Genomic DNA, 10,652 nt, shown 5'->3' on the forward strand with positions numbered 1-10,652 from the left:
TATATTAGTTTATTAATTTTAAAATTCAAGTCTCATATTGTGTCCTGATCAACTTGAAGTTTGATATTTACAGCTCACTATTAGATAAGTAATAGTTTATTAATTAGTTTTTTATTAAAAAAATATAAATAAAAAATGTTGATGTGAAAAATTGTGGAGAGAGCAGAGGCTTCAGTTATATATATATATATATATATATATAAATTAACAATTTTTTAGAATATTATAAGATTAAAATGTATATAAATAATGAAAGATAAAAAATAAAAGCTGAAATTTATTTTTATAAAAAAGCTAGATGACAACGTGAGTGGAGGAGGGCAGGGGGCTAACAAGTCAACATAAAAAGCTGAATTATAGCTTCCCTTTCAAATACTAGTCAGGCTAGTCACGTGAAGGCTCACAAAACTAAAAATAATATTACAAAAAACAAAACTAAGCACAATAAAAAGTTGAACTGGACAGAAAATAGCCAAAACAAGAATTAGAAAGAAAGTTGCAGAGGATGAAACGCACAGAAAAATTGAAGAAGAAGAAAAAGAAGACTGTTGTGATGAGATGCGTTTCTTCTGGTGACCAGTGCCATGACAAGATGGGTTGATCGGGTTTGATTTCAATACCGGCTAGAATTGGTATACCGGCTGAAACTCACCGAAATCGATCGGAATGACCGGAACGGCCCGGATTTCAATACCGGCTAGAATTTGATTTCATGAGTCTTATTGTACTATTGCAGCTAACTTTTACATTTATCTATAGTACTTTCAATAAAAAAAAGTTTTAGTTTCAGCAAAATAATCGAATTCTAAACAGACCCTAAGTTGTAAATTTTTTACAATTAAAAGGGTGAATAATGCGTCATTTTAGTTGTTTGATGCTAAATTTTAGCATATCCGGAGTTTTATAACTCTGGATATGCTAAAATCTTAGTATTGGTGTAGGCATTTTGTTAAAATGCTAAATTTACCATTAAAATATAGCAAAATAGGATCAATGAAGGCAAAGCCAAATTTTTTGGCTTTTAAGCTATAGTGCACAGCTAAATATAGTTGTGCATGCTAAGATGGTAAAAGAAAGAAAAAATTTATTAAAAGATGTATTATTTTATTGTGTTGGTGGTAGTGGTTATTGTTTATTGCAGTAGATATATTATTTTATTGTATTGGTTATATTATTTTATTGTGTTGAATGCTAAAATAAAACCAACAATGTTGGGTGTTTTATAAAATGAGATGGTAAAATAAATAAAGTAACTTTTTATGGTGCCAAATTGCTAAATTTTTGGCACCACCAATATGATACTCTGATAACTATTTTTAATTTGTCAACTTAGTATACGTTTGGCATTAGCTTAAAAAGTCAGATTTTTTTACTATTTAGCTTATTTTTGCTACTATTCATAGGTCTCATTGCATTTTTGATACTATTCATAAATCCTATTGTACTATTTTAACTTTATCTACAGTACTTTCAGCAAAAAAAAAAAAAAAAAGGTTTTATCTAAATAAACTGTTTCTAAACGAACTCTTAATTACACTTAGTAACTAGATAGCTGACCCAACTCAATGGAACCGGTATCTCCTGTTTTAAAAATACTATTATATTAGGAAGATGTGTTGCCAGAAATGCTTTTATTATACGTTTGTCTCTTATATATATATATATATATATATATATAGAGAGAGAGAGAGAGAGAGAGAGAGAGAGAGTATATATATATATATATATATAGAGAGAGAGAGAGAGAGAGGTTTAAGTTACACCTGGTGTAACTCCACAAGAGTTACACCTTTTATAAACCGTAGATTTATGAGAGATCCCATGGATAAAAACAAAACACAATTATCCATTACAACATTAAATACTTACCTAATTAATAGTCCTCTCATTATCTCTCCCCTCATTAAATATTTCTTATATCTCTTTTTCTCTCTCCTTATTAAGTCTTTCTTTTCATTTTCTTTGCAATTTCTCCTACGTTTCTACTTTCTTAGTTTTCTTCTCCCTGAATATCACTTTCCTTATATTTGTTTTACTAAATGTTCAAGCAAAAATATTCATGGCAGGAGCTGCAAATGGCATCAGACAACCAAATGAGGAGAGAGAATGGGATTATAAGAACTCCAACAAATCATCCCTTAATATCACTTCATCGTAGATTTATGTCTCTTTTTGTCTCTCCTTGATAATATGTTTAGCAAATTAATGAAAAAAACGAAATAAAATTTTCAAGAAGTACTATTGTATCTAGTTTAAAAGCACACACAGCAACAAGGAGAAGGAGTCGTCAAATTTGTACGAAGAAATGTTAGTCGAAAACAAGGCTGAGGTGGTGGACGCATTGAAAGCCTTGAACGAGTACAATCTGTTCTTGGTGGGAAGAGTGGCCCCAACAGTACCCTTGGTGAACAAAACCGATTATCCAGAGTTGGGACCAGTGGGAAGCTTTTTAGCATCGTCAGAACTTTCCACCACGGCATTGGTTTTGGTGGTTCAACAGTATAATCCCTCTGCAAATCTTCATCCACTCGTGGAGGAACAAGCTTATTATGGTGAAACCTCTAGCATGCCTGATTCAGCTTATTATTAGTGTAAACAGAGAGCTACTTGAATATACATATTCTTCCAAGAACACCCACTGGACATGGGTGGTGTTTTACTTTTATTGATTTGATGTTAGTTTAAGGAAATGAGAGCACCTTCTATGCAGTTGTATGAAAACCATTCATGTCATGTGGGGGAGAGAATTGGCTAAGTTCGCAAGTCACTACTAGCATAGGTGTACAGGGGTTTTAACGAGATCTACTGTAATAAATGAAGCTGAGTAAGTCATGTACAGTAATCAGTGATCTTGTATCAAAAAAAAAAAAAAAAAAAAAATCAGTGATCTTGAAGATTTTAAAAATTTTACTATATTAATCTTACAAATTTCTTTTTTTACCAAAAATTTATGTTTTGACTCAAATTCGAGTGAATTGGATGTAATCTGCACTACCTCAATTAAGAGGACTTTTGGAAAAGAAAGATTGAACAACACAATAACTATAATAAAACCAATGCAAATAGAATAAACAGCTTAAAAGTTGAAGAAACATGCATTAACGAAATCTCCTTCCTCCGCTTACTCAAGAAACTTTGCAAAGATTGCTCCCTTATCATCAACAAATGAATTTGTAGGGAGTTGAACTTGGGGGCTGGGACCACTTATCTTCTACTATAGATTTTAACCAACTCTTCCACATTAGAAAGTTAACAATTAAGACATTTAAGAAAGAACATATTATGATCAAAGCACTAATATTGCTCCTACAAATAATTGTATTATGTAATGAGTCTAATCACTCTACTAATAATATGATGTAACAGATGTTATCAAAGTTCTTTGAAAAATAAAAAATAAAAAAGCCTAATATTTGTCCAATTGAGATGCCTAATGCACATTAAAGAAATCTTAATATAGAGTTTTAAAGAGCAACCAATTGACAATAGAGTTAGCTTTTCAATGTAGAGAAATACTCTTTTGACCGAGCCCAACAAGGTGTTTTTCGTTTGAAATGATTCTTATTAGTCAATGATCACTTGAGTGGTGCCTAAAATCGTGAGAGAATTACTATAAAATTTATTCCATTAATATTTCCCCAGTTAAGAGAAATAATTTAAACTACAAAATGTCAATGCCTCAGGCGAGTATTAGGATTACTCCAGTGACATCAAACAAATATGGTCATATAAACATTAAACTTCATACAAAAACAATACAACTGTTACAAAACTCAAAGGTGAGAGATTCTATGGGGACCTCTTGCATTGTTAGCACTAGTTATTAGAATTAAAATGACAGAGAGAGAACCCAAAGATGGAGAAGCAAAAGCTGCTACCTCCAGTTCATGCTTTGTCAATAGCCTGGTTATGGGACAAAATTTTGTATTTACAGATGCAGTAGTCTCAATGGATTCTGCCTCTGCTGATCTAAGGAAAAGTGGGTTTTAGTTGCCTCTATAGTTCTACTAATAAATTCTGATCTGACATATAGTCCTTCATGCGACACTATAGCCAGTAAAACCCTTCATCAGCACATTTGGTCTACTACTATACCAGTCCCTTGAAATGAATCCAGCCAGGCCCTCTATGAAAATAACCAGTTATCCAATAAGTGCAATAGAAAAGAGAACGTACTTCCGTATCATGGAAATACGCATAAAAGAAAATGCAATTCAAATAGTACATCCCAATAAGATCATCAGAAGAAAAACAATCAAATAGTACATCCCAATAAGATCTCCTCATTTGGTTGTCTGATGCCATTTGCAGCTCCTGCCATGAATATTTTTGCTTGAACATTTTGTAAAACAGATATAAGGAAAGTGATATTTAGGGAGAAAAAAACTAAGAAAGTAGAAACGTAGGAGAAATTGCAAAGAAAATGGAAAGAAAGACTTAATAAGAAGAGAGAAAAAGAGACATAAGAAATATTTAATGAGGGGAGGGATAATGAGTAGACTATTAATTACTCCATTCGTCCCATTTTGTTTATCCTATTTGAAAAATCAAAATTTTTAAGGGAACATCATTTATTGTCTTGTCTACCTTTTAAAAATATATAAGTTTCCAAAACTACCCTTAAATATATTTATCAAAAAATTAAATTATTAATAAAATAGGGGTATAATAGGAACATTAGTAAATTAATAATTTTTATTTTTAGAAACAGGACAATATTTTGAAACATCTCAAAATAGAATAGAGGACAAACAAAGTGGGATCAAGGGAGTAGGTAAGTATTTAATGTTGTAATGGATAATAGTGTTTTGTTTTTATCCGTTGGATTTCTCATAAATCTACGGTTTAGAAAATGTGTAATTCTTGTGGAGTTACACCAGGTATAACTTGAACCCATCTCACATATATATATATATATATATATATATATATATATATTCAATCATTAAAATCTTATTAGTTAAATAAAAGAATAATACTAGAAATATAAACTATTTTACAAATTTTTTTTATAAATTGCTAATGTGGTGAGTGATTATTGGTAAATAAAAAAATAATATTAATGATGGGTTTAAATTAAAACCAATAAGAGGCTGGCCACGTCAACATTTTATAAAAATATTGTAAAATAATTTATGGTTGTAATATTACTCTAAATAAAATAGTTTCACATTTTTTTTCTTCCCTTTTTGATATTCCAACTTCTCCTCCTTCAAATCTTGTTTTCCTCTAACGTTGCAATTTTTCAATGTATAAAGTAGTATATTTTAAGGCCTAGTGGTTTTTGAGGCGTGATTCATGAGTTCTTTAATTCGAAACCTTTAGTTAGTATTTTGGAAGAGTTTTTTGGTTCAAAACTTTTAGTTAGTATATCTTGGAAGATACTTATAAAAAGTTAATTTGTTGACCGAAAGACTGGCATAAAGCAAATTTTGAGAGCGCTCACTCTCCACACAACCCAAAAGGCAATCATTGGGGTGTGGTGAATGGTGATCCTTGACCATTAAAGTAATGTGGTAGTGGCTTTGGCTTGCACCTATCTACATGTATTCTTTTCAAGCTTACTCAAATCTTATTTTCACTTTTTTACTGTTAGCCTTTGCTATTAAAATTTGAAAGTTGAAACCCCCCACACACATTAGGCCGTTGGCTTTGCTTTAGAAGCTTTAATTTTTCAATTTTCAACCTTCTATCTGTAGCTTAGAATTCTCATTTTTCAAGCTACTTGCCTTCCGCCCCAACCTATTTAAGCTACCACCGATACTCTATGCTTACCTTCCCACTTAGCATTCAACTCCTCCATTTTTCTTAACAGAGTCTTAAGCTTGTTTGAATCTTAGCAAAAATGACTTTGAAATCGTATGAGGTACCAAATTCTTTTTCTCTTATTTTATTTATTTTTTATTTTTTATTTCTATACATTTATTTATCCTATGTGTTATAATTTTCTTTTCCTTTAATTTTAAACCAATTGATACTTAATAGGCTATGTTCAAATTTTCATTTGGGCTTATTCTTCTTCTTCATCATCATCATCTCTAGTTTCATATTGGCTTATATGATTTTAAAAAAAAAAATTCTATTAATATTATGCCTTCTTGTAGATGTAGTCTAGTTTTTAATTTCTACTAACATCACTTTTTTACTTTTAATTTCTACCATCATCATCATCATCTCTAGTTTCATATTGGCTTATATGATTTTTAAAAAATTTTCTATTAATATTATGTCTTCTTGTAAATGTAGTCTAGTTTTTAATTTCTACTAACATAATTTTTTTACTCTAGTTTCATATTGTCTTATATGATTTTTTTTTTTTTTTAATTTCTATTAATATTATGTCTTCCTGTAGATATAGTCTAGATTTTAATTTCTACTAACATCACTTTTTTACTTACTAATAACCGCTCATCACATATCAAAAGTTTGTAATAGTTTGTAGTTTTAGCATTTTCCTTATTATATTCATATATTTAATTTCTTGAATGTTATGGACTTATGGTTGTTCAAAGGAATAAGAGAAACCTAAGGGGGAAATGACCTTAAGATACTCAATTGATCATTTGGTCATTTAGTTTTATTAAGTATTAGTATATTGATAAAACTATATATATTCTACTTTGAGTTTTTCATGAATAACTGCAAATATGATTTCCACTCCCTCCTTCCCGGCCCATCACCTATGTCTTCTGTCTATATTATCTCAAAAAAAAAAAAAAAAAACTACAAATACCATAGTTTAAGCTTGGCCCCAAACAGCAATTCTCGGTTTAGCCTCTGAAGTTAAGGATTGAATATCAGCTAAGGGTTCTCTGCGATCTATTTCAAATGCTTGGGAGGCCCAAATCCAAGAGCTTTAACAACCGGCTTAACCTTTTCGACAATCTTTACAATGCCCAAAAACATAAGTCGATATAAAACCACCATCCCGAACAAAATGGCAAGATCAATCCACTTGGAGTAGCCCGTTTCTACCTGCCAAGTATTTCGCAAGATTTCTTCACTAGTTATGGTAGGTGACCCACCGGCTTGGTTATTACGGAATGTTAATCCTTCAAACTCATTCTTATAGAATCCTTGGTTTGCATACTTATGGAATGCAATGTAGTACACTGGGTATCTCCAAAAAGGTTTAGGAAGATCATTTGGCAATCGGAAGAAACCTCCATTAAGCATCATCACATCTTGTATTCCAGCACCAGTAATGATACCCATGAGGAAATCTGGCACTGTACTAGCAACAATCATCATTAAGCTTTCAACTAGCATCATGCATACGAAGAGGACCAACACAAAGTAGGCAAAGTTTTCAAAACTCTTTTGAAGGCCAACTAGGTAATAGGCTATTGCTCCTGGAAGTATAGAGATGATAAGCAAGTAAGGAAGGGAAGAAAACGTGTTTCCAATCACATATGCGCTAACACCGTAGTGCCCATTCAATCTTTCTCGCCCAAAGATCTGATACATCGTTGAAGAATATAACAAGGTCAAAGTACATCCAATTAATTGATACAAAATTGTGTTGCATATAAAATCATTAGAAATTCAAAAAGTGACCAACCTTCATGTCCTCTACAAAAGAAGGGAATCCGCCAATTGCCATAAAAGTCAGAAAAGCCGCAACAAACATCAGCATTGAACCTCTTGCCTAGAAATTTAGAATAGAGTTATAATTGGATCATCATTTTGAAATAGTTTAAACTTGAAATCATGACTTCAAGTTAGTATTTCTGTTATTTGGGGGGTGTGCAAAATTGTGTGAATTAGAGTGTGCAATAAACATCACTTTTTTTGAAATAATCAATATTAGCTTGGATGTTTTCTTTTCAAAAAAATGATTTGTATATGTATATACGTATATTTCCATCAATTACCTGAATGGAACCAAAAGTGAAGCCAATGTCATGGAAGATAGTTCCAACACATAAACACAATGCAATATAGACTGCAAGCCGAAGCCAGTAATAGCCTAGATCATGATACATGTTCACAAAGGATCTACTTGTTAGAACTAGGCACTGTGTAATGAAACTTGCTTGGCTTCCCTTCTTCTCCAAAGTTCCTCCATTCTACAAAACAAAAAACTCAGCCTCATAGTTACTTGTGTCTTTATGGGGAATGATTGATGAGTTAGCATTAAGTCATTAACAATAATAACTATAAACTTGTTTACCTGTTGGCATATCTTAGATACCAGGCACTGAACTTCCTGGAAAGTCCCAGATGACTTGTATGAATTGACGAGACTATTAATGACTTCCTCAGTGCTTGTTGTGCCATCAGGGTCTCGTATGATGCCCTAGTGTTCAAAAGCAAAGGGTTGACATGAGTTTTAAACAATTTGTGTACCCCATGGCCATGATGATTATATTCAAGAGTAGGGATGGTAATGAGAAAAAAAAAAAAAAAAAATATATATATATATATATATATATATATATATATATACTTACTGCATCAAAGTCCTTTGTTGATAGTTCTAAGATAGTGATCAGATGGGTTTCTCAAAGTTGGGCATGGAAAGCCATTAGAAGCAAAAAACTGCATAGAAATTACATATAAACATTTTATAATTATTTGGAAACAATTTGTTTGATGATGCATGCTGATAAGATTTTATTTTTTAGTCCTTTTTTTCCATTGAAAAAGAAGAATTCAATAAGGTTAAACAAGGTGACAAAAATGTTGATTTTACATGCATAGTAGAAGAAATTATTATTGTACCTCCTTTGCCATTGAAATGGACCCAAAATAGACTGTCATGCCAGTAGAAAGGAGGCAGAGATTATTGAAGAGCTCAAAAACTTCACTGCTTGGTTGATGGATTGATGCAATAACAGTCCTTCCATCTTGACGTGCTAGCTTAACGATGCGGCTCATGACATGGAAAGATGCTGCACTGTCTAGTCCACTAGTAGGCTCGTCAAGGAAAAGAAGCTTTGGGCGAGTTAATATTTCAATACAAATGCTAACCCTTCTCTTTTGTCCACCACTAAGGCCTTTTATGCTCCACCCTCCTATTCTTGTGTCCATTGAGTCATGTAAGCCCATCTCCATTATAGTCATCTCAGCCCTTTCTTTCTTCTCGAATTTTGACATTGAATCAGGTAGTTGGAGTTGTGCAGAGTAGTACATAGCTTCCCCTACTGTAAGTGTTGTCATTAAGGTGTCATCTTAAGTCACATAGGCCTAAATCATGGAAAGTAAGAGAGGCCATTATTACAACATAAAGAAATTAAGGGCAATTTGTGAAACAATTTTTAGGGGGGAAAAAAATCAAAGCCCAGTTTAGGTACTAGTTTTACACTAAAGTTCTAATTTATCTAAGAATGATATATTATTACATAAGCTTTACAATATAAAGTGATGTGTCATCAATGATAAAAATAGTAATTTAATCATTTACTTATTGTGTTTAGATATTCATTACTATGTCGATTTTGTAAGCCTACACCATGATTTTAGCTCATAAGGAATTACTGTTGCTGTGACATGAAAATTGAAAGTTCTTGAATAAGTAGAGTGATTCACAACACATGTATCATTTACCTTATTAGTCATCAATGAAGTCATAAACAGATCATTTTAGGGGTTAATATGATGATAGCATTAAAACAAGTGTAAGATGTGGCACAAATTTAGCTCTGGACCAAAAAAAGCCACATTATTGTTGTGATCATTATTAATTAATGATAACAAAGCCAAAGGCCTACATTTAAGAGAAACTATTTTGACAGACCAAGAACATTATAATTCATATACATAAACACAATAAACACAACACATATGACCCGGCCCTTTTTCACACACCGAAGTTCCTACACAATAAACACATATGACTCTTTTTCACCTACCGAAGTTCCAAAAGCAAGAGTCTCTTTGCGTCCATTAACGAAGATCTCCCCAGTTTGCTACGTATTTGAACTTAATCTTCCTGCAATAATTACTTGCTTATGAGTAGTAGTTTTCTCTCTCTAGTTGAACTTAATCTCCCCAGATGCTTATTAATTGATGCAAATAAATAAATAAATAACCATATACATTAGTAAATTACATTTAAGTATTTATACACAAATTTCACGAATAAGCATAAATTTTTGTAAAACCACCGCATATCCTTACAAAATAGTGGAATACACCATTCAAATTCGAATGACGAAAACCTCACAAATCCATAGGTGAACTATCATAAAACACAAAGTAAAAAGAGAATATGTCATCTAATGGTGAAATTCTCAAAATATTAATCTAAAAAAAATGTATAGAGTGATGTAACATTGTAAGTTATACCACGAGTTACTTGATAATAACCCTTGTTATATCTTTTTCTCAAAAGGAAAAAAAAAAAAAAAAAAAAAAAAAAAAAAAAAAACCTTGTCATATCATGTACAATTATTGTATGTATTAACTTTACTTCAAAGTAAATACTACAAGACAAAAGATATACATATAAGGGGGAAATTATTGTGTACTCTCGGAATACTATAAATACGTACTCTCTCTTCTCACATGAATGGTGGGTCCCACTAATAAATTCATGGTGGGGACCCACCATTCATGTGAGAGAGTGGACTACACATTTATGGTATTCCGGAAGTACCTAATAATTTTTCCATATAAGAAATGCGCATAATCTTATATATATATATATA

The 10,652-nt window shown here is 31.7% G+C and overlaps 1 pseudogene; it reads right to left on the minus strand.

Annotated features, from left to right (window-relative positions):
* Positions 1-6,819: 6,819 nt before the first annotated feature.
* Positions 6,820-9,758, minus strand: LOC126689614 (ABC transporter G family member 1-like; annotated as a pseudogene).
* Positions 9,759-10,652: the final 894 nt, after the last annotated feature.

Source organism: Quercus robur, chromosome 6 (genome assembly GCF_932294415.1).
Source record: "Quercus robur chromosome 6, dhQueRobu3.1, whole genome shotgun sequence".
Lineage (NCBI taxonomy): Eukaryota > Viridiplantae > Streptophyta > Magnoliopsida > Fagales > Fagaceae > Quercus > Quercus robur.